Consider the following 26,058-nt stretch of genomic DNA (forward strand, 5'->3'; position numbering starts at 1 on the left):
CCCCTCCCCTGTTCAAAATGTGTAGCTAAGATCTAAAGCAAGGGTAACAAACTCATTTAATGTAGTGGACTGAATAGCATTCATGGTGCCTGCTGAGGGCCAGAGGTGACATCATTAAGCAGGAAGTGACATCATTAAGCAGATGATGGCCAGAAATAAGCACTTCGTTCTCACACAGAAACTCATTAGCTGCAAATGACAGAAGAGAAAATGTGAAAATCTTGTTCATAATTTCAAGATACGAGAGAGCCCAAATATCAAGCTAGGAGAGCCCATTACAAAGGGGGCCGAATAAATTGCTTCTGGTAGCCACATTCAGCCCACAGGCCTTATGTTTGACACCACTGATTGAAAGATTTGGAGGGCTAGTGCTGTGCACAGAAGGGGTCCTGGAGCCAGTTTGGCAAAAACAGCAATCAAGTCCTGGGAGCTGTTTTCCTTTGAGGGTGAAGGAGCCATGTGTGTCAAACGCCGAATTGTCTGGGCGTTCCTTGGCTGTTGTGAGGCATCCCAGTTCCCACTTGCATTCCTTCAGTCTACCGCAGCAACTGCGCAGGTGGGAGACACCAGACCCACTTCCCGTCTGGACCCGTTTGTGGACCCCTCACCTTTCTGGCTCGATTGTTCCCCACTTTGTTCCTGTACTGCATCTTTCTCTTTAAGTAGTCAGTGTGTTGGAGGGGTTGCCCCAGTAGATGTAGAGGAGGGGAAGCGGAGTAGGGACAACAACCCTCAGCAGAAGCACGAATCCAGAGCAAGCCTAAAAAGAAGATGTGTGGCTCAAGTCCTTCTGAACACCAAGGCTTCTGGCTTGGAACACAATTTCTCCCCCCCCCCCCCCAAAAAAACAGTCTTCAGACCTAAAGGGTTTGTCACGATGGGCGTAATGGCATTCTGCACAGGCTCAGAGACATGATGGCTAAGACTGTTGTGTTGGGTCAAGCTGAAGGTCCATCTGTGTTAGGCATGAAGATTGTAGGTTGGGCCTCTGGAGAGCAACCCAAAAGCAGGAGGAGGGCTAAACGCATATCCAACCTTAATATTAGGACTGATCTGTGCTGTGGGCAGTGATACATAATAAGGGCGAGCTGGGGGAGGGAATCTGCGGAGAATTGTGAAGTCTCAGCTTCCCCTCCCCATTAAAGACTTCATTGAGGGCAGAGAGGTGATAGTGGGGAGGACAGTTTGTAAGGCCCCCAATCTAAACAGTGAAATGGGGCAGGAGGGTCACTCCCTTCCTGCCAATGCTATCTGGGAAAATTATTTTTTTCTACTTCTTGAAGGGGGGGCTGGCATTTCTGACACTCACCCCTCTGATGTCTTAGATCCTTTGGCTTTTGCCCGTGGCAGAGCTTTCAGCTCCTTTGGAAGTCCTGTGCTTTCTGTAAGCCCTGTTGATCAGTGGGAGTGAGGGCATGAGTTGCTGTTAGAGGCAACCAAGTGGAAACCATGAGAAAATAGGGAAGGAATATTTAATTGAGACTCCCATCCCCAGTATGAGTCTGTTGCCATCTGGGGCTAGGTGGGTTCTGAAGCTGCTCATCTACTACTCAACCTAAGCTGTGCAGAATGATTTTTTTTTTGGGGGGGGGATGCATGTGCACGCACTCAAGCCTTTGTTCTGTGTAGAATAAAGGGGGATTTGGGTGAGAAATTGGAATCAGAGGAAATGTGCTTCCCCAGACCCCAATTTCACTCCTCAGACAGACACTTTCAGTTGTTGGAAAATATGTCCTTTCACAACAAAGAGTCCTTGGAGAGATGACTAGCTAGGTTTGGAGGGAAAATATTTCTCCAAGCCTAAGTAATTTCTCCCTCACTTCAAAGCAGTCAGACCCTTAAAAACTTATTGCTTGGTGGTAGGAGGACTAGATCAAAGGTTGCATGCACCCCTGAACCAATATCCCCTCTAGGATACCATAATCGGTGAAGGGCTGCATCAGACCAGTTCCTGCCCAGCCTTGACACACTCAATATTCTGTGTCTCCTGGAAGTATTAAACATGATCAGTCTATACCACTTTGGTTTGGGGGGGGGGTGTCTCAGACAATTACAAAAACTTTTTATTGTATTCCTAAGAAGCCCCTGATTGTAAAAGTGACTTGAGGACCATCACTGAAATAGTCAAAACATTGTGTGCTACATACTCGTGATGGAGTGATTTGGATCTTTATGCATTGATTCTCAAGAGTGCCACTGGCAGACAGTAAACGATATGATTGGGCTGACAATGCACACATCTCTCTTAAGAGGTGTGCATAGATTTAGCAACTTATGTGAGGTAGGTTAGGCAGAGAGACACTGATTAGTTCCACCTATATGGATGGAGTTCCATGGTGAAACTTGTGTATAGTACCTGAAAAAAAGATCAGGCTAAACTTAACCCATTCTTTGCCCAGTCCACAGGTGTACACATTTGAACCCTGCTCAGTATATGCAGTGTTGGGCAAGAATGTTTTGAGGGCATTTGCATGCTGCATATTTTTGGAATCCCATATTTCTGTTTCCTGAAGCTCAGGCGCTCTTTGCTACTCATCCACTTGGAATGGTCTCTTAGACCTGACTTGAAAATTAAATACCATTACATCTGAACTGGGAAGTCTAAAAAAAAATTCCTTCTTGAATGGCGAAGAGATTCTGATGACTAACCAGCAGGGACCTGTATGTTCAGAATGCGCATAGCACAAATGCATAGAAGAAACACACAAAACAGCCTTCAAGAGTACAGCAACAAAGCACTTGGATGCTATACAAGCTAAATATAGGAAATGCCCTATTCTGGGCATGGGGTCAGAAACGAATCAAAATGCTTTTCAGTCCAGTAGGTGCCCATCCCCTTTGCACAGTTACACTTCACACAGCACTTAAATCACAATGGATCAGTAGATTAGGGAGGATCATAACTTCCTAACAGCACTCATGCTGAGAAATGGAAGAGAAAGACACACACATGCACTTCTAACAAATGAAGTCCTATCTGTGAATTTGCTCTGCAAAATAGGAGACCTGTCAGGGCCCTGAATCTGGATCAGCAATGCAAATAGAGTGGGCAACAAAATCACACGTTTTTGTGTGCCTGGTATTTATTTATTTGAAAGAGTTCTGTCCTGCCTTTCCTATGACAAAGCAAATGCCTGAGATGGCTAAAAGGTCACTTGCTGTTCAGCTCTAGGAGAAACAGGATGGTGTAGTGGTTCTGGAGTTGGACTTAGGCCAGAAAGATCCAGGTTCAAATTCCCACTCAGCTATGAAGCTTTCAGCCTGACCTTGGACCACTCACTATCTCTCAGCTTCACCACCTTACAAGGCTGTTACAAGGAGGGGAGGAACCATGTACACCACCCTCCTTGGAGGAAGGGCAATATAGAAATGTGAAAAATAATAAAAATGTTTATGTAAAAGTAAATTCCACTCAGTTCAAGAGGACTTACTCCTAAGTAAGTTCATGTACAATCACTTGCTTCCTAGTCCTTAAACATCCTTGCTCAGAAGTTCCATGGATTTCAATGGGACTAATTGCCCAAGGGATGTGCTTAGGTTTAATGTCTTAACCATTCATATCTCTTGAAAAAGTAACCTGTAATTGTCTGAATTTCCGGGGGGGGGGAGGTAGGAGGAAGAATAATGAGTCAGCGCAGAATGGAGTAAGCAGAAGATGCATTCATTTGTATGGATAAATCAGCTGGTATTTGGATAAGCCTACAGAAAAGCTGACTTAGCACTGGTTTTGATAGGCAGGAATTAATTCTCATGAATATTGAAGTTTTTCTTTGCAGAATATGGCATCATGACTAGTTAATGTCACAGCATATCGCCCATCTGTTGGTCCCCAAAGAACTTCATTTTAGAAGGTCTCCTCCTGATTATGGAATTTTGTTTTGTCAACCAACAAAGCACAGAAGTGCAGAACTACACCAGGTGATTAGATGCCAAGTGACAGTTCTCCTGTTCTTGAATCTGTTGCACAGGTCGCCTAGCTTGGAGGGCAGACCTATGCAGCAGATTCAAGAACTTCCAAAGAGCTCCATATTCCTCTGGCGTATGCATAAGAAGCATTGGAGGGCACAAGAGAAACATTTAAACTGAATGTTTTTGCTGGAATCCTGCTCGAATTCACCAACTAGTCTCAGGGCTAAAAGCTTACAGTTCGGCTTGGTGCTCATAGGTCACTAACCAATACTGTCCAACCGCTCATCATGAGTAACATGACAAGATATGATCTGGAGAGCCAAACACCTGCTGAGGATTAAAAACCAATCAGCGTTGCCTGAGGTCCTTTCAACAGAGAGTGCATGACCAGCATGCAAACTACAATTGCCCTGCACCATCATACAAGGAAGGAAGTCCCTCCGATTCTTCCATGATTACAATCTCTCTTGATGAGGCAGAATTAGAACACGATGCCTTCATGGCTGAGATCAGACACACACCTTGAAATGATGAAGCCCCAGGCCTGCCTTCCTCTAGCTCAGTGATTTTCAACCTTTTTCATCTCACAGCACACTGACAAGGAACTAAAATTGTGAAGGCAAACCATCAGTTTTTTGACAATTGGCAAGGCACACTGGTGTGGGGCTCACATCCCTAATGACCCTACTACTAAATGACCCTCCCCCAAACTCCTATGGCACACCTGCAGACCATTCGCGGCACATCAGTGTGCTACAGCACAGTGGTTGAAAATGGTTGCTGTAACTCAAAACAGACTTGTGCTGCCCAGTTTGCTGCTTGGGACATTTCAGATGATGAAGAGCCCTCTGGAAATGCAGTCTGGATTTGACTAACTGATGGGGAGAAAACTGATGTCTAGAGAGTCAAGCAAATCAAAATCCCATAGCAGGGGAAGATCTAAGAGCCATGACAGCACCCATACTAATAGGACAAATACTTTATAAGCACAAATCAAGATTATCAAAAATACAGGAAGTAGTCAGGCCAGAGCTCACTATTTACAGCAAACCACTAGCCCAGACTATGAGATACTATCCCTTTCTGAATGGTCACATAGGCTACAATCCTATCCACACTTTCCTGGAAGTAAGCCCCATTGACTCAAATGGGACTTACTTCTGAGTAGACCTGCATAGGATTGTGATCATAGTCAAACTTCAAGAGGTCACAATGAAAACAGGCATTATTGCAAAGAAAGACATGGATCAAGAAGTTCCTGCAGCAAGCAGCAGAGCTATGATGACTCCTAGAGCAGTGGTTCCTTTTTAGCACCCACTTTTTAGGTATGACAACCTGTTGGGACCCCCACCCACCCAGAAGTGAAATCATTAAGCAGAAAGTGCTGCCATTGTTTTTAATAAATCACACTTTTAAAATAAATCACATTTTATACTCATAAACAGCCTCATTTGGAGAAATGGATGGAAAACAAATTATAGAGATAGTGTGTGTGTTAAAGCCACTAGTGAGAGATCAACCTCTTGTATGCGTCTGTGCAGGATGCTCTTTGGATAAGGAGGCAAGATGGTGGAGCTCAGCTCTTAGTGACCCCCTGAAAATCAGCATGACCCCCAGGTTGGAAACCACTGTCCTAAGGGGGCTGACAGAATGTCATCTGAAAAGCCCCATGGTAAAAAGAAGTATAAGAGTCATCATTTAGACACTGTCAATCAAGACAATACTGACTGCCTTATTGTTGGGTCTGTGAAACAACTAACAGAGGGAACCCCTAAACTTTCAGCTATCTTCAAATTCTGAGAAATCAACCAATGGGGGAAAACTGAACATGCAAAGAAAGACCAGCCCATCAAGTTTCATAGCTTTAGTAATACAGATGTTAGTGGATTCTCATCACTATTTCTTGTAGGTTCCAGGGGTGCACTTTTCCTAAGCCAGATCAAATCCAAACGACATTAAAAGGAAAAGCTGAAACAAAGGAGTGTTAACCCCAGGCTTTGTTACATAGTCCACTCACATAAAGAGACAGTGATGATGACTACAGATGGTCCAGAAAAAGAAAATCAGAACCTTATACACAACCATCTCACAGCAGAGAGTACCTAAAATGTACAAGGAAGCACTGTAGAATGGACAAACAAAACAGGAAAAGAAATTGGAGCAGACTAAAGTACAGGCTGGGCAAAAAGACATAAAGAAGCCAGGGCATGAGCTTGTCTCCAAAAAGCCAAGCTTGGGCTCTAAGTAGGAAGAGCATTATGTCTAGAGAGCCAAGCAGATTGATTTCCCATAGCAGCATAAGATCAGAGAGCCAGGACAGTGCTTATTACTCAGGGAGTGAGGATCACAGCATGTAAAAATGGGACATAAGAACTCTTTATAAGAACAGACCAAGGTAATAAAAATACAGGAAGCAGAGTCAGGACAGAGCTGGCTATTCAGGGCAATCCGCTAGCCCAGACTACGGGACACTATCTCTATTGTTTCAACATTGCATTGTTAAATGCAAGTACATAATTTTGATTAGTTTATGCATCTAAAAAAAGGAAAACATTTTTTCTGTATAGTCTTTATAGTCTCTATACAATTTTATCTGTATAGCTTGTTTTGTTCTGTGCTAGCAAGAATCCAAGATTGCTGTTAAAAAGTTGAGCCAGAATCCTATTTAAACCTGCTTTTCACAAGAATTTCAATAAAGACTTTTCTGAAATGTTTTAAATTCAAATGCAACATTTTCTTTACCTGCACAGCACTTTTTTCCCACTTTGTGAAACCTGACTACACACTGAGTACTACTAGGAAAAATTTTACTGCACTCAGAAGACTAATGAGAAAACAACCAACAGATAGTCAGGGATTGGATCTGCAGATGAGGTAACAAAACGATTCCTCAGTAACAGGAGGCTAACAAATAGGTATTTCCTGGCATGTGAGTGGATTGCAGGCTGCCAACTTGATATTTTTTCATCTGGTGCTATTAGTCTAAGAGGTGATTTGGTAAACCAGAAAGCCATACTAATAATGCCAAACCTATAGAGGAGAAAACTAGAATTAACTGAGAGGGGCCACAGGGCAGGCTTGGTTGGAAAAAAGTCCAGTCATAGAACAGAGCCTAGATATAAACTGAAAAGAGCCACAGGGCTGACTTTGCTAGGTTTATAAACCTTTAATTCTACCTATAGCGTTATAGCTAACTAATGTTTATAGGTTTCGCTCTCAGTTCAATTTAAAAAATCAGAGTGTAGCTTCAGAAAATTGCAGGCAGATTAAAAGTAAGGCAGACCTTTTCATTACCAGGGAATCTATACCGCTTTAATTAACTGCTTTGATCAGAACCCATTGTTCACTTTGTTTTCCAAAGGCCAGTCTCCCCAGTCTCCATTAAATTAGCACATAGTGTAGACTGGTGCAGCCCAGAAGCTCAATCATATCCCCTTCCTTTACACAACCAACTTCTATTGTCACTGGCCATAAAAGGAAATTAGAGGGCAGAGCCGAAGTCTAAATTTGGAGCTAGCTTGCATGGGAATTCCAGCAACAATGCACTGAGGTAGCCGAGAGGCAGACAGACAAGTTAATGATCTGCGCCTGTCTGGTCCAATGGTTACAAATATCATGAGTCATCTAGAGCAGGAGTATCTAAACTTATCGACCAAAGGGCCACATCAAATATCTGGCATAGTGTCGAGGACCGGGGAAAAAATTAAATATAAAATTTAAATACATTAGCGATGGAACTTGAATGAATTAATGTCCAGGATTTCTCCAAGCACCAACACAGCCCAAGAAATAAAGCACACACTTAAATGGGCCCCCATTCCCCCATCTCACAAGCACAACTCTGGTTGTGTTTGGTCAACTGGGCCAGAGGCTCTCAGGGGATCAGAGGCTGGCTGTGGGTTGGATAGAGGCTCTCCGTGGGTTGCATCTGGCCCCCAAGTCGGGGTTTGGAGACCCCTGATCTAGAGCACTGTTTCTCAAACTGTGAGGTCAGGACCCCACTATATGGGTCATGAGCCAATTTCAGGTGGATCCCCATTCATTCATTTTTTGTGTGTGCCAAGTTTATTTATTTATTACAGATACAGGTAAGGAAAATGGGTTAAACTTAGGGCTGGGACTACATAGTTTACACATGAGGATATTGGCAATAGATTACAACATGTCTTAATCCAAAAAAGAAATCAACAACAACTGAAAAGAAAAATAGTCATTGATACAAAAATTATCATATTTGTCATTATACTAATTAATGATTTAACTAAACAAACAATATTGTTTAATTAAAATTATTTATCCAGTCATTAAAAGGCTTCAATTTTTGCACATACAATATTCTTGCTGCTATACTATATGTACTGCAGCGAGTCATGGACTCTTCGCTCACAACAGGAGAGGAAACTGAACGCTTTCCACGTGCGCTGCCTCCGACGCATTCTCGGCATCACCTGGCAGGACAAAGTTCCTAACAACACAGTCCTGGAACGAGCTGGAATCCCTAGCATGTATGCACTGCTGAAACAGAGACGCCTGCGTTGGCTCGGTCATGTCGTGAGAATGGATGATGGCCGGATCCCAAAGGATCTCCTCTATGGAGAACTCGTGCAAGGAAAGCGCCCTACAGGTAGACCACAGCTGCGATACAAGGACATCTGCAAGAGGGATCTGAAGGCCTTAGGAGTGGACCTCAACAAGTGGGAAACCCTGGCCTCTGAGTGGCCCGCTTGGAGGCAGGCTGTGCAGCATGGCCTTTCCCAGTTTGAAGAGACACTTGGCCAACAGTCTGAGGCTAAGAGGCAAAGAAGGAAGGCCCACAGCCAGGGAGACAGACTGCACTTGCTCCCGTTGTGGAAGGGATTGTCACTCCCGAATTGGCCTTTTCAGCCACACTAGACGATGTTCCAAAACCACCTTTCAGAGCGCGATACCATAGTCTCTCGAGACTGAAGGTTGCCAACAGTCTATACTATATGTACAATAAAATGTTTCTTATATTGGTCTTCAATTTCTGATATCACATTTAAGAGGAATATTTCTGGTTTGAATGGTACTACACAATTCAATATCTCTTGTAACAATATATATCATTTTCCAATATTTCTTTACTTTCCACATATCCACCACATATAATAAAGAATTCCCTCAATCTCTTTGCATCTCTAACAGTTATTTGATGACCCAGGGTACATTTTTGCTACTTCCTCTGGAATTAAATATCATCTATAAAACAATTTATATAAATTCTTTTTAGAAGATACCGCTTTAATTATCTTAATACCATTTTAATTATCTTCATATTTGTGTTCCAACTTGGTTTTCATTTACATTTGATTTGACATAATTAATGGAATACTCACTTCTGAGGAGAATTCAATCCATTAATATCTACAAAAAAATTTCCACTTGTTATTCAGCCATTTTCACTTCCTGTCTTAGTATTTTCTTTGTTCTCTGTCTTGTTGATATTTTCCTTCTTGCTCCTCCCACTGCTCCTCCCACTCCTTCTTCTTCCTCTTAACTCTCTTATATTTCTTGATCCCTCTCTTTTCTTCTTCTGTTTTCTCCATTTTATTCTTTTTGAATTTAATCCAAAGATGATTCTTCTTCTTGAAAGGACGCACTCTCTTTCTCTGAGAGTTCCCTCTTTTTTCTTCCTGAAAATTCTGAGTTCTAATAATAAATGCTGCTTTTTCCATCTCCTGTCTCATTACAAAAATCTCCAATTCTTCAGTTTCATCTGACATTTGGTCCATTCTCTTTTCCATCCCCTTCGTACTTTTCTTTGTTTGTCTGTTTGTCAGGGAGGAGTTTATTTGCCTCATTTGTTCCAATCTCTTGCTGGCTTTCGCTTTCATCCTTTAAATTTTTTGATGTCATTCTTATCAGTATCAATTCAAGCCAATATAACTCTGGAGTTAAAGGCTTTGTTCACTTGCATGTTTTATCTAGGCCGGGGGGGGGGGAGGGGAGTTCGAATCGTCTCCGAAGATGGCATCCGGAATACAATGTGATTCAGCACAGAGCAATCAGAGAAAATATCTCTGAAACCGTGATCTCAAGAGACTGCCCCGTTCAAGCTCTCAGCCTTCGTTCCTTCTTCTTGGCAATGAAGAGTACCTCATTGCTGAGGTCCTTGGAAAACACATTTATTTAGTAGTTCCCCCCCCCCCGGAGCCCTCCAACATTCCCTGCTACTTCACTGAGTGTTAACTCTGCCCCATTCATTTCAATGTGTATTTTATTTTTAATAGATTTGATGCTACCATGGTATGTGACTACATTTGGGGAAATGTGACAGATTTACAGCGGCACCTCTAGGGGAGTGCCAACTGCACCAGGTGACAACACTACTGGTCAAAATTTTTTAAATCTTGGTAGTTTTGAATAATACCATAATGTTATATATCATTTGATGCATACTTTCATGTAGAATGCAAGGAAACAAAGCGCACTGAAATATCTCTATTCTATCAAATGTTACAGCCAAAAAATCAGTGGGGGTGAAGTGATGGGTGCATCACCTGGGGCACTGCCCCGCCCACAGCATGGGAGAAGGTCCATCTTGGAGGTGACATGCTGGTCTCCCGCACTGGGTGACACAAACCCTAGTGACACTACTGCAGACCTGTACTTTTAACATGCTACTATGTATAAGCTTTTAGCCATGATAGTCAATGGGGCTTACTCCCCATAAATGTGAACATTTCCCCATAAATGTGAAACTCCCCATACTTTCCTCATTCACATTTATGCATGCAGCCTTTAAGATGTTTGGGGAATTTTTTTTTTAACAGATCAGCAACTGCTTAGAAGGATTAGGAGGGGTCTTCTTTATTTTAAATAAAGTTTTATACTTATCTAAACTTTTAATTGATTTTGATCTGATTTTGTCAAATGGAGGTGTTAATTTTCCTGCTTGATAATGTCACTTCCGGCCTAGATATCACTTCCAGGTTAATGACATCACTGATGAAAACTCACTGAAAAACTCTTCCAGGTTCTGTGGTTCTGTTTTTAGGGCAACTATCTGTAGTAACAAATTGTCTGACCCTCATCCTCCCACCAGCTGCTTAGATGTGTCCTTATACAAAATTCTCAGTTTGCTTCCTGCTGGGCCTGATGCTTCTCAGTTAAGGTCCTTTGGAAAAAAAAAATTCAAAGGCTGCACTTGAGCACTCGCGTCACCGCTTCTGCTAAAAGAGCAGTCCTGGTTTAGTGCCGCACACCCCCACACCACAGCATAAGAACATAAGAACAGCCCCACTGGATCAGGCCATAGGCCCATCTAGTCCAGCTTCCTGTATCTCACAGCGGCCCACCAAATGCCCCAGGGAGCACACCAGATAAACTGTGGTCTCAAGTTTACAATTAGATGTTGCTAAAGGCCAGACTAATCATCCAGTAGGATAAGTTTTTCCTTGATTGCAAAACATGCTACAACAATCCTCTCCATGGTGAAGCAACAACAAAACATTAAAGTAAACATTAAATCAGGGAAAGAAACCAAAAGGAGTTGCTTTTCACCTTCTTGTGGTTTGTGACTATCAAACAAGTTTTTTCTTCCATTTCAGCAATATGGGGGGGGGGAGCGTGCCACACTGATTATCCACTAAAGTCATTTCTGGAATACTATGCAAAACAATGATCCTTACATGTAGCTAAAGAGCTCACAATTTATCAGAGTCCATGTGTAACTTTCAGTGGCAATTAATCGACTTGCTTTTTCCAGACATCAAGACTGTTGTCAGGTTTTGGCTGACAAGAGAGGAGTGGGATCCCAACAGCTACAGCTTCTCCAGCCATGAAGCACAGAGGTCCTTGATGCTTCTCTTTCGTATTCCCAATCCAGCACACTCCTAGAGCTTCAGGTAAGTAGCCTGAAGTAGCCTTTTTTGGACACCCCAACATGCTTTTAACCTTGTATCACAAGGGACCCACTTTTGACTCTGTATATCCATCTCTCTCTCTCCTTGGTCTTGACCAAATGCAACAGAAGCCAACATGCCTTCTGCGCCTTTCGCAGTCATGTAGAGGGGAGATTTTAGCAGCTACCGCTTTTTGCACTGCTGTGCAATGAGTTGCAGGTGACATGAGTCCCTCTCCTGCCAAAATTTCTTATATTCTTCCCACCTTTGCATTTGGGCTGTTCTTATTCCTCTGAAAACAGAACAAAATAGTGATGATGCTTCCGTCTCAACTCATCTTGGATAAGGTTGCAGTCCACTGATGGGTCTCTATTCATCAGTCAAAAGCCATACTTTCCTTAGCAAGCAAGAAAGGCAAGGCATCCAGGTAGAAACATTTTCAGTATTCACGCAGAGCAGAGGCCATACAGTGCAAATGACTCACACCTAGATTCTTGGAATATACAATTAGTTGTGTTACGTAGGATGAGAGTGATGGTAAAGATGAGAGTGGTGGTAAGATTTGAAATCTCCTCTGCAGTTGCTCATTGAAGGTGATACAACTTCCTGCCAAGATTTCATACTAAAAAAAAATTAAACCACCTTCCCTCAGTAAAACGTGCTGACTTTCTGACACTTTATTTCCCTCCTTCGAAGAAAACAGAGACTCTCTGCAAACCTTCTGCTAACATCATTCCACAGTCAGCAATGGTGATACCATCGCTTCTAATGTAGGCTATGAAAAAAATTGCTCCTCACCACCAGGAGACATTTTACTGCTTTGGAGCCACAACTGAAGACCTTTTTATTTTCTCTGGCATTCAATGAAATTTGATTTTATTGCTGTCTTTATTGCTGCTGTTTTTACTTTTGGTTTTGATTCTCTTTTAAGTTTTATCTTAAATGTTAACTATAAAGTGATCAACTTGACAGTCAACTACACCATAAACCTGAGGTATTCAATCTGTGCGTCTAGCCTCCAGGGGTGTCTCCAGGCATCCGGGGGGGGGGCATCTGGGGGGGAGAGGCTGGGCTGGGCTGCTCTGCTGCATGTGCTGCCTCCTGACTTGCTGATTTTCTGCAGCTGTGAAGGAGGTGGGTGGGGCAGCGTGAGGCTGGGAGGGCGTGTGAAACATGGTGGGGGGAGCTGGGAGAGAAGACTAGCTGGGCAGGCAGGCAGAGGTGCTGCATCTCATCATGGAGCTCTCTCCATGTGCAACCTCGCCCCAAGGACTACATTTCCCAGTGTGCCCCTTGCCCTGGGCATCCTGGGATTGGTCAAGGCTGGAGGAGAGAAGAGTGCAGAGGTGCTGCATCTCAGGGAGAGAGGTGGCTGGCAGGTGCTCTGCTGCTGAGCTCTGCTCAGCTCAACTGCACATGCTGCCTCCTGACTTGCTGCTTTTCCGAGGCTGAGAAAGAGGTGGGTGGGGCAGTGTGAAACATGGTGGGGGGAGATGGGAGAGAAGGCTGGCTGGGTAGGCAGGCAGAGGTGCTGCATCTCATCATGGAGCTCTCTCCATGTGCAACCTTGTCACAAAGACTACATTTCCCAGTGTGCCCCTAGCCCTGGGCATCCTGGGATTGGTCAAGGCTGCTTGGGAAGGAACCAGCCTGCTCCTAGTGGGGGGGGGGTGTTCAAATGCCCCAGCCTGCATCCTTCTGTCTTGCCTGGGGGAGTGGCATCTGCATGTTGGGTGTGTGTGTGTGTCAGCAGCCCCCATCTACTTTGGGGTGAGTTGTAATCTTGCTGGGTGTGGCTGCAATCCTGTCCACACTTTCCTGGGAGTAAGCCCCATTGACTCAAATGGGGCTTACTTCTGAGTAGACCTACATAGGCTTGGGGTCTGTGTCAGCTTAACCCAGGACCCTCACATTTCTCTTTTTCCTCCCCCTTCAAAAAAGAAAAAAAGCCACTTAATGGCTTTGTCTCAAAAAATTGATTAAAAATAAAAATCCCCATTCCTTCTCAGCCATCCCTTTTTCCTCCTACCTCCTTTGGGGGGGGGGGTACTCTGTTGGCTGCTATTGCACAATCCTAGCTAGGTCTACTCAGAAATAAGTCCTATCGTGTTCAATGGGACTTACTCCCAGGAAAGTGGGGTTAGGATTCCAGCCAAACAGTCTCTGGGTCTCAGTTTGCATCAGTTTGCAATTAGTAGATACACACAAAACAAAGTCTTTCCCTCCCCCAGCAGATTCATCACTTCCCCCCTCCCTTTCCAAAACCCTCCAGGTGTGCTGCTAACAAACTCAGGGCACAATCCTAACCAGGTCTACTCAGAAGTAAGTCCTATTTTGTTCAATGGGGCTTACTCTCAGGTAAGTGCGGTTAGGATTGCAGCCTCAGAGTGCTGGCAGCCTTGTTTCTAGTGTATAATTATAACACCTTCATCCCCATTTTGGGGGTAACTGAGGTGAGGTGTTGTAATGGGGAGCCATGGCCAATGGCTACAAGGATCAGGGGAGGCATTACACATTACAGTCATCACTGGGGGGGGGGCTACTTTGCATTTCCTCTCTAACAGATGATCAGTTGGTGATAGTGTGGAATGGGGCAATGCCCCCATTCTTAAATCCCTTTCCAGGTACACCCAGTTGGCTTCAAGCTGCCCATTTTCAAACAGGAAGCTAAAACCATTTTTGCTACACCTGGCCTTTTGTTGACTCTGGGTTACTCTTTCTGTCTCAGTTTGCTGGTTTTATCTGTTAATTCCGGTATCGTTTGCTTGCCAATTTGATTATACACACTTCTATTGTGCTCCTCTTTTTAGCAGGGGGAGAGTAAAAAGCCCACCTCACCACAGCAGTGTCTTTTCTAGTGGCTGTGTGCTAGTGTTCTTTTGCATCTTTTCAGATTGTGAGCCCATTTGGGACAAGGAGCCATTAGTTATTTGATTCTTCTCTGTAAACCGCTTTGTGAACTCTTAGTTGAAAAGCGGTATATAAATATTATTATTATTATTAACAATAACAACAACAATAATATTGCTTTATATATTTTTGAATTTGTCCTTCAATGGAACCAAAAGGTGGCATATTAATGTTTTTTAATACAATAAACAATTATTGCACAAAAGACCTCACTTGGTTGGGGGACTGAGCAAGTCTCCAGCAAGAAACCCCAGCTAGCCCTCTTTTGCATTTGCTCAATACGGAACAAACTATTTAACCTGTAAGGAAAATATTTATGCTCGTTTGCTTTTTGGACTGAGTCCAAGCTACTGCTAATGAGGCTATGATGGTTTCCAAGAACAGAAGCTGGCCTCTGTGTCCTAACGCCACTATGCTGCATTTCCTTAAGTGGTGGGGGCTTGTGCAGCCATCAGAATCAGAAGAGGAAACATCACAGAGGTGAACCAACGCTTATGCTACACATTTAATTCCATTACAACAAATCTTGTATGATGCAACTCCACTGCAGTGCAGAGATACAAACCAACCGAAACTCCCACTGTAAGGTTTGATAACGTTGAGCAATATACTTAGAGTGTATGAGGAAAGTGCAGCCCAGGTCAAAGTAAGTTTACTCAGAAGTAAATCCCAAGATATACAGAGTAAATCTCATTAAATGTGTCTAAAATTGCAGCCTGATATACAATTTTGGGGGACGACAACACACATTTAAAAAGAATGGAAATCGACATCCTTAACACCAACATTTTGTTCCCAGCCTCTTACATTGAGAAGGTCCTACTGAGAAATAAAATAATTCCTGGTCTGATTACTTGTTTGATTCTGCAGCATTTCCAATTACATACATATCTGGAGATGGTGGTTTATATATTTGTACATTTAAAAAAAGAAAGAAATTCCGTTCTTTGGACAGAATTATTGCTAATTCAGGGCCCAATCCTATCCAATTTTCCAGTGTTGGTGCAACCATGCCAATGGGGCTTGCACTGCATCCTATGGTGGGGAGGCAGTCACAAAGGCCTCCTCAAGGAATGGGAACATTTGTTCCCTTACCTCAGGGCTGCATTGAGGCTGCACCAGTGCTGGAAAGTCGGATAGGACTGAGCCCTCGGTTAGCTGACCTCGGTTGCTCAGGCTGATATGCTTTATCTCTATTTTTTTTACTTCTTCTTTCAGATAATTGAAGGTGGTCTGAAAAAGAGGAATCTCTGTCTATAGTGTACATGTTCATCTAACTTCTGCTTCCGGTTAACAGGTTTCGCAGGGTTGCGTACTTTATTGTTACAAGTTGTTAGACCAGAAGTGACAGTGAATAAAAGAAATATCTGTGTATACCATGGAAAACTGACACCTATGTCAAAACAACTTTAAACTCTCCTAAAAACTATTATACATCTCTAAAGTCAAGGTCATGACTTCCAAAATCCTCCAAATATTTTTTTTTTAAATCAACCTTTTTTGACCCAAACAGTCTCCACTCACTCTCCTGTCTCTCGTAGCCTTATTGCATTCCTAGCATTCACTGCTACTTTGCCAATAATCTCCACACTCCTTCTGGATCATCTACATCCTATCATGTCTGATGACGGATCCTAAGCCTGATTGAAAGGGCAGCATAACCTGCCCTCAGATTGTTTGCTATTAGATCCTCCTGCTGCTGTTATAAAAAGCCACATCCTCTTGTCACAAACCCCATTAGGATGTTTTGATTTTGTCCCACTTGTCTTTGCAGGAAATACTTCAATGTTCATAATCACAGATGCTAATCAATCAGCCATTTCCAATGGAGACATGCTGGGTTTGGGTCCTGTGGTAAATAGGAATCCTTCATTATAATAGAAATTCTCTATGGATGTGCAACATGATGCTGGCTTGGATGAGTCCAGTTGCAAGAGCTTTGCCATCCTGATCCTGTAACCTGCACTGTCCACAGGAAAGGTTAACCTTGGATGTGCATTGCAAATGGATGATACTTGTCCCTAGTAGAACACAAGGCCAGAAGGGAAACCTTGCTGGGTTTTGCTCATACCTGTCCATTGGTCAAATCCTACCACTTGACACTGGCAGAGGGGGTGAACTATGGTTTCCTCTGTTGGAGTAGTCAGTCAGAGTAGGATCATGGTCCCATTAAATACATGAAAGGAGCTCACTAGTTTGAACCAGCACGATATGTCCCAGCATGTACGGAGTTAACCTCTATCTTGTTGACAAGCCCCTCCAGATGAAAAAAGGAACTATAACTAAGAAAGTACTGTAATGTCTAGGCAGAACTTCTGTCTACTCTAGGTAGGTAGTCTACTCGGGTTTTATAATTTTCCTTGAAAAGTGTCTCTCTGAATTCTAGATTCTCTTACTATAATAAACCATGTTCTCTTTTTCATTACCACAGTATCTCATTTTCTTAATAATCAAGTTTTAACATTGGTCACCCAAGAGACCTTCCAACATTTAACAAAACAAATTCTTGCAGCAACACATAAATATGGGGACATGTAATATTTTCCTTGGCTATTTTTTGAATATTATTTCTTTAAAACCAAGTATTACCAGGAAATCTGAGAAGGTATTATCTGTCATGTTATGAATAACTTTTATTTTTAGCACAGTTTAAGGTTTTTGACCAATGACTTCTTATGCAAGAATAGGCTCTTCACAAGTTCTATACCAGTAATGTGCTATGGCTTCGACCAAAGAATCTTTGGAACTGTCATTCAGCAAGTTCAGTTCACTGGAACTGAATGACACCCTTTATTTTGTTAGGAGAACCCCCAGGTCTGCAACTCATAAAACTATAGCTCCCAGGAGTCCCTAAGAAGACCTAATGACTACTTTATTAAACCAACTTTAATAGATTTGAAGTTTGTGCAGCAGATACGGTCTAAGGAAATACAGAAGGATGCATACCAATTTGGCAACAATTCTGCGAACAGAACTGGGATATATATCCTAGAATAAGAGTAACCTGCCTCTTAACTGCACCAGGATTTTTATTTATTCTTTTGGAAAACAAATGAAGCACCTATTTCATAGGTACAAGCAAATATGGCACATAGCACTAAGTACTGTACTGGTTCAGATAATGTTGAACAGATCCCCACACAGTACATAATGTACTAATAAAGGACTGGTTCAGATATTTTTAATGTCGAACAGACCCCCACACAGTAAAGGATGGATGCACTTCTGACGTGTACACACTCTAACTTCTCCCATCACTTTCTGGAAAGTTCCTTTAATCACATGAGGGTGGTTTGGCTGAACTGCCCACTATACACACACTCCTACACTTACTGGAAAGTGATTTTTCCAGTAAATTTTTATAATTATTACATTTTTTGCAATGTTTAATTAGTGTTATTGATTTTGGTATTTGTGCACTAAAAAATCTGGGATATAGAGTTTCCAATCACTTTAACTCAAAGGATCCTAATTTTCTTCCCTATACCAGGAGTTTTGGGCAATTTTAACAAGTTTAATATGTCAACTATTTAACATGTTAACATTTAACATATGTCAACATATTCTTTTGTTCACTCTCACTACAACACCATGAGATTAGATAATACCATTTTACAATCTCAAAATGTAAACCAAGCCTCAAATTTTAACGGTTCACTAGAGCGAAGAAGGAAGAAAACAAACCTCTTTAAAACGCAGACAGAAGCAAAGCCTCAAACTGATGCTAAAAACCTGGAATTTTATTCTCATATGCAATATGCCCAACATGGTTAAACACCCAGTCTTCCTCAATGGCAAAAAATGTTTTTTTATTGCCTAATTCCAATAAAATAAACTATAGAAGCAGACATGTCCAGACTGATCCACATGAATCTGAAGCTTTGACTATTTTTTTAGAATACTAGGGTTGCCGTTTTTTATTTCAAAGGAGCTCCTATGCCTTTAACAGTGACACAACAAGCAGAAATTTCAATACATGAGGCTTTTTCCTCATGACTGTGACAATACACTGAGAATAGCTTCATCTGCTGCTTTTCTGTTCATCATGCCACACATCTACTAAAGACACAGGAGACCTTTCGGGGGGACAGGCGGACGGAGGACGATGACTTGGTAACCGCATTGTTTCTCTAAAGCCACCCAACAAGTTTGTGATAGAATGAGAATTTGAATCCAGCTCTATCAAATCTTAGACCAACATTCTCACTTAACAGGCAACTCTCTAACTAGGGATAACCTAGTCATCCTTATGCTCACACCCCCTTGTTTTTACTCATTACAAAAACAATGTCAAACACACTTTTACATGAGTTAAATAGCAGCATTTCTTTCATACCTTATCCAAAGACTCTTGGTAAATTAAAATTTATACTTACTTTCTGCTATTCTCAACATAGCTGTAAGGTAGGTTAGACATTAGACTAGTTCAGATGTCACAGAAAACCATAATTCAATCTTAGTTCTGAACAATGTCCCTGAGCCTTGGGCTCACATACTCTCCTCCCCCTTCCCTTTAAACACAAGAAAGAAAGGTTTATACTGCCTGGTTTTAAAAGGCAAAGATTTGTGATGTCCAAACAGAGCATATCCTCATTTGTTGTAACCAGAGTTTTGAAAACAAGCCAGGATGAGAAAATGGAATCGGAATACCACAAATTCAGATATTACAAGGAGTCCTGACTGGTTTTAAGCTAGAATCAGAAACAGAAATGTTCCTCTTCTAACATGTAAAGGGGAGAGGGAAGTGGATGTGCTCAGGACTTGAGGACGAGTTTGGGCTTTATTCCACGGTTCTGTGAGTCATCTGAACTGAGCTGACACAGAGCCAATGAGGGTACTTCTCGGCCAAGGACATTCAGCGGCAATTCCTTGACAGTACAATCCGCTCACACAAACATAGGCCCAAATCCTAACCAACTTTCCAACGCTGGCATCAGTGGCATAGCTAAGGAGGTGCAGGGGGTAGTGGTTGCAAAGGGCATCAAACCTTAGGGGGGCAACAAGCTGAGCTTGACACTACTGACCAAAATTATGAAAATCTCGGCATGTATGAATAATACCATCATGTTCTATATCCTTGGAAAGGTAATTTAAGGCAGAGTACAAGGAAACAAACTGCACTGGAATATCTGTATTCTATCAAAGGTTATGGTCAATTAACCAGAAACTGAAAACAACAGTCTTGTGGAACAAAAAGTGGATTTGCTTACCTTCAAACTGACCTATGAGACTGTTCTGAGTGCCAATGAGATGTTATTGTGATACAGCATGGAACCAATAAAGTTTTATTTATTTCCTTAATTAAATTTGATTTTATCATGCAGGGGGGGCTACAAAATCTTCTTTGACCCCGGGTACCAGATGCCACTGACCACTTTAGCTATGCCATTGACAGAGGGGAGGCAGCAGAGCAAGTGGGTAGTGAGCTGCTGGGGGAAGGAGGTTGGGTTCCTCCCAATTTTCACTTTTTAAAAAGGCTGGACGTGATGTTACTTCCGGTTGTGACAGCACTTCCAGGGCAACGTTTTGAGTTTGGCACCAGGCTACACGATCATTAGCTACGCCACGGGCTGGCATAGTGGTGCCAAAGGGACGTGTGCTGCATCTTGCAGTTGACTGGCATTCAAGGAGGCCTCCTCAAAGTAAGGGAATTTTGTTCCCTTACCTCAAAACTGCATTATCCTTATGTCAGTGCTGGAAAGTGGGTTAGGATTGTGCCCATAGTAACTGATATTTGATGTATGAGAAATACATGATATTTGATTTTTCAAAATTGCTCCCAAACCACATTAAAACATCTAGCCTTCTTTACGAGCTGGTATGTTTTAGATCTAAACTGCAGCTTCTGTGCCAAATTCTCCATCAATACTGCACTATTTTTCTACCACTCTGCAATGCCAAACCCTCAATTACTAATATAGATTACAATCTCCATTTCACCCACAAGCATTTTAATGGAGCTCTTTTGCAGGGTTGGCGCCATGATATGATCTTTTTATTTTAAGTAATATCTGCTGTAAATGAATCTAAAGGGCAGAAATAAAAACATGAATGTGAAATAAGGTCCAGAATTCTACTTCCTGTGAATTCCACTTTTCTCTTTAAAAAGCAAGGTTCTAGCCCTTATAATTGCAAAACTTGGATTGAAAACATGCGAGAAATGCTTGTTTAGGGGCCCAATCAAATCCAATTTTCCAGCACCAGTGCAGCCGTAATGCAACCCCAAGGTAAGGGAACAAATGTTCCCATACATTAAGGAGGCCTCTGTGACTGCTGCCCCACCACAAGATGCAGTGCATTCCCCATTGGCACCAGCACTGGAGAATAGAATTGGGCACTAAATCTCAGAAGACAGAACTGTGACTGAGTTCCAATGGCTTCTTTAACCTTTCAGACATGTGGCTAGAAGAACCAGCATAAACTGGGCAAAATAAGGAAAAAATATATTTGCTTAATGTTTTAATAGGTTGCAGAGTCCAGTTTTTCTTCACACAAAATAAAATAAAAATAAAATGTGATTGCCTTGGTGCAAATTGTTTTCAGCGCAGAGTACCCATAACCTTGAATATAAAGCATGTAAGTAAATAAACAAATGCAACTGGGGGGAAAAAATCAATCTTCCCCTGCAACCTTTACTGGTTGTACAAAAACATGGCTGAAAAGTATTTGAACTATTACAGTACTATATGTGTCTATACAGGCAGTATCAAAATGCAAGTGTTGTGGTTGCCACTCTCCTCTCCTTCACATTCTCGGTCCATCAGAATTCTCTTTCACAAAGCAAAACTCATTTCTTGGTTCCATCCCACAACTGACTACAACACTGATCTTAAACTGGGGGGATGTCACCTACAATTGAGCAGCCTAAGGTCAGCTGCTCCGTTGGCAGTATTGACTTATTTGGGAGAGGAGTATATGGTATCTTAACAGAAGGAAAAAGAAAAGAAGAAAATTGGAAGAAGCTAGAAAGAAGGAAGAAATGACAGACCTGGCAAGCATTTAAAAACAAGTGTCATGTTGCAGGTTGGAGTCCAGGATGCATCCAAACAGATTGAGAACCACTGTACAATAGCTGGACAGTGGGATTAACAATTGCAGGGGTGACCTGGAGAGTCACTCAGGCCTCCTGTCAAAGATGAGTTAAACATTCTGAAAAGAGAACTTTTGGCTCAGATTCAGAGACACCTGAAGCTTTCCCCCCCCCCATCCCAAATGGGGCAATTTCAAGGTGAGGGCTGGTGAAATTTTCCTAACTGATCTCTGACATAAGGCTTTCCTGGGTGATAGCAAAATGTCAGTTTCCCCACCCCCCCCCTTATTCTTGCCTACTAAAGAGGTGGAAGGAGAGGCACTTACAGCAGCCAGGGCTGTCTTTTTATTCCTCTAGAATGCCCCAGATCCAGAGAAATGATATACAGCATAATTCCCAAAAAAAGATTACTTGAAGGTTCCATTAGTTAAGATATCAATGATTGGCAATTTGATGTTCTGTCTCTTTCCATTTTTCTAAACACTGCTGGGGTGCAGGAGGCTTGTTTTAGACCGGGACTTTGACATGGAGAAAAACAGTTTCATCCATTCTCTCCTGCCTTTTGTCCAGTGACAATCTATTACTATTTGACCCACTAAAGAAAACATCCAGGTACACCTCAGCCACAAAATTATAGGCACATGTACATTTCCCCTCATAGAGAAAATCATTTTCATTGGGGCATTTTCAGGGGAAGAGGCATTTAAAAAAACCTTCTCCCAGTACCAGTCTCCAATCTTAAGTTTCCAATTTTGCTCCAAGACCAACTGATTAATTTGTGGTAGCTGTGGAACTCAAAACCAGGAACATCCTGATCTATAGTTCAGGATCTTAAGCACTATTCTATATCATTTGGGGCAGTGGTTCTCACACATTTAGCATCGGGACCCACTTTTTAGAATGAGAATCTGTCAGGACCCACCAGAAGTGATGTCATGGCCGGAAGTGACATCATCAAGCAGGAACATTTTTAACAATCCTAGGCTGCAATTCTACCCACACTACCCAGGAGTAAGTCCCATTGACTATCATTGTTAACAGAATATACATAGTAGCTGGTTAAAAGCAAAGGTCTGTAACACAAATGCAGTCACATACCATGGTAGCATCAAGCATCAATTTTATTATTAAAAATAAAATATTAGAATGAATGGGGGCCCATCTGAAATGGGCTCGCAACCCACCTAGTGGGTCCCAACTCACAGTTTGAGAAACACTGATCTGGGGGATTTTAAAAACCCAGCTCTGCTGCTGCAAATATAGAAAGATTATTTTTTAAAAAAATAAAAAGTATCACTGGATCAGGGCATTTCATCTACCACTCCATTTCCACACAAACAGCCAACAAATGCCCCTGGAAACTCACAAGGAGAGCACAAACATGATAACCACCTTCTGTTGTCTATTCCCAGCACCAGGTACTCAGAGGGATACTGTTACTTGCCCAGAAAACATATGCCTGACCAACAAAGCATATTTACTCAGGAACACTCAAAGAAGATTACTGTAGTTACCTCAACCATTAGTTACCTCAAACAATAGGGAAAAAAATCATACACAAAATATGCAACGCTAAACTTTTAACTATTTTAAAAGTAGTCAGTTCAGTATCTGGATCTCTTGCCAATATTAGAAGGAGAAGGCACACCAGGAAGAGGAGCAGAAGAAAGTACATGCCCCTAATTGTGCAAAGAAGGGCCAGCCGCTGGACCAGTATTACCCACACTGGCCCACTGTGGATTCATCCCCAGTAACTTCCAATTTGGTCATGAACCAAACAAATCAATGTCATCTGGTTTGTAGATTCACTAGATTGCATTCCATATTACTTTGCAATCCAAACAGTGTTGGGACACACCTACCTAGACCTCTTCCTCTCCTTGATCTTTCTCAGCCTTTTGTAAAACAAACCAAACAAAGCCATTGTTTTTCTTCTTCCTGTACTCAGGATCCATAATCTGTCCACCTATAGGATCACTTCATCATTCCTCCAACTAAGGGCGCTATCCTAGCCAACTTTCCAGCATTGATACAACTGTGCTAATAGGGTGTGTGCTGCATTCTGTATTGGTGGGGGCAGTTCTAGAGGCCCCCTCAAGGTAAGGGAACGTTGATACCCTTACATTGGAGCTGCACTGTGGCTACATCAGTGCTAGAAAGTTGGACAGAATTGGGCCCTCCATAAGCCCTGGCCCCATGAAAGCTGCTTCTGCCACCATGAATGCATTAAGCCCTTGAAGGTCTTGTAAAAGACTCTGTTTTGCTTCTGCTGCAAGAAAGGAAAAGAGCAGCCCATCTGGAATTCCCCGACACAAACAGGGCCACGCGCTCTCTGGCTGTGACTCAGGCTGCAATTCTAGCCACACTTACCTGGGAGTAAGCCTCACCGACTACAATGGGACTTTTGAACTGATCCTGGATACACCTCCCTGGGAGTAAGACCCATTGACTTACTTATCAGTAGATGTGGATAGGCTTGGCCTCTAACTCACTCATGCACAAGATGCATTTTGCAAAGCAGGTGATCATCCTTAATCCCTGCAGACGATATAGGGCAGTCTTGAGTGCAAGCAACGATTTTAGAGACCAATCCTATGCTACTCAGAAGTAAGTCTTATTATAGTCAATGGGGCGTGCTCCCAGTAAAGTGTGGACAGGATGGCAACCACAGAGCCCAAGCCTATGCATGCCTACTCAAAAGTCAGTCCCACTATAGTCAATGGAGCTTACACCCAAGAAAGTGTGGATAGGATGGCAGCCTCAGAGCCCAAACCTATGCGTGTCTACTCAAAAGTCAGTCCCATTATAGCCAATGGGGCTTACTCCCAGGTAAGTGTGGACAGGATGGCAGCCTCACCAAGTTCTACCACTCTCTTGGAGGCTGCCCTAGCAGGACTCTTGGCTGCAAGACACGAGCAAGCAGCTGCTGCATCCCACTGGGGAGCCTCGGGGCTGGCCCCCAAGACAAGGGGCTGGCCCCCTTGAGCGTGCTGCTGCTGCTGCCCCCAGCCCCTCTGCCTGCGCCTGCCGTACCTTCCAGCCAGAGAGGTCCCTCCTGCCGCCTTGCGCGAGCCTTTCCTTGTAATCCACACGGGAAAGCCTCGACCGCTTCCCGACGGCTTTCGCTTTGTTTCCACCTCGCAGGCTGCGCCTCCGGGGGCGGGGAAGGGAAGCGCGCGGCGAGCGCGTCGCACAGCCAGCCGCTGACTCAGAAGTGAAAGTTGCAGGCAAGAACCGCCCCGAAGACTTGCACGCAGAGTGCAGTTCCAGGAAGGGGCAGGGCCCCACGTGCCCCATTGTCCTGCCCCAGCAGTTTTCCCAGGGCGGGCCAGGAAGGGGGGCGGGCTGGACCACCTCTGCTCTTTGCCAACTAAGCCTAGCCACACTTTCCTGGGAGTAAGCCCCACTGACTCTCATGGGACTGACTTCTGAGTAGACAGGCATAGGACTGGGTTCAGAGACTGCCATCCTATCCACACTTACTTGGGAGTAAGCCCCATTGACTATAATGGGACTTACTTCTGAGTAGACAGGCATAGGCTTCGGCTGTAAGTCACCATTGCCGGTCGGGTATAATCTGAAAAACCTTTAGGGTCCAATCCTATCCAGTTTTCCAGCACTGATTCAGCTGCAATGCAGCTTTGAGGGAAGGGAACAAAAGTTCCCTTACCTTGAGGAGGCCACCATGACTGTCCCCCCTGCTGTAGGATGTACCACATGCCCCACTGAGATGGCTATACCAGCCAGGGGTCTGTAAACTTTTTGGCCAGAGGGCCGCATCAAATATCTGGTGTGGTGTGGAGGGCCAGAAAATATAAAATTCAAATAAATAAGAGATGGAACTTAGATGAGTGAACAACCTCTTTGGCCCTCAGAACACCCTCCAGACACAGTCAGAGCACAGTTCTGGTCATGTTCAGTTGAGTGGACCAGAGCCTTTCAGGGGACAAGAGGTTGGCTGTGGGCTGGAAATAGGATTGCTGCAGGCTGCAGCTGGCCTCCGGGCTGGTGTTTGGAGACCCCTGCTCTAGACAAATCTTAGAACAGGGAGCTTGGCAGAACACAAGACCAGGAATGTGACACAACAGCTGGAGATTTGGCTCTGCAGGCAGAGCTCCAAAGCATGCTTTTCCACAGTGGAAAAAGTCCTCTTGTCCTCCCTGACCCTCTTGGGGCGCAATCCTAACCAACTTTCCAGCCCTGTGGTAAGGGCAATGCAGCTCCAAGGTAAGGGAACAGACGTTCCCTAACCTTGAGGAGGCCTCCCTGACTGCCCCCCCCCCACCTCCACTGCATCCTGTGGTGTGGAGGCAGTCACAGAGACCTGCTCAAGGTATGGGAACA

The 26,058-nt window shown here is 43.3% G+C and overlaps 1 protein-coding gene across 2 annotated transcripts in view; it reads right to left on the reverse strand.

The window, feature by feature from the left end:
- The window catches only part of STAT6 (signal transducer and activator of transcription 6), an 85,326-nt gene extending 60,414 nt beyond the window's left edge, over nt 1–24,912 (reverse strand). For both annotated transcript variants that reach the window (XM_066618287.1, XM_066618285.1), the window contains exon 1: nt 24,748–24,912. The gene's annotated coding sequence lies outside the window, so the exon portion shown is untranslated. The remainder of the gene's footprint in view (nt 1–24,747) is intronic.
- Nucleotides 24,913–26,058: the final 1,146 nt, after the last annotated feature.

Source organism: Tiliqua scincoides, chromosome 2 (assembly GCF_035046505.1).
Source record: "Tiliqua scincoides isolate rTilSci1 chromosome 2, rTilSci1.hap2, whole genome shotgun sequence".
Lineage (NCBI taxonomy): Eukaryota > Metazoa > Chordata > Lepidosauria > Squamata > Scincidae > Tiliqua > Tiliqua scincoides.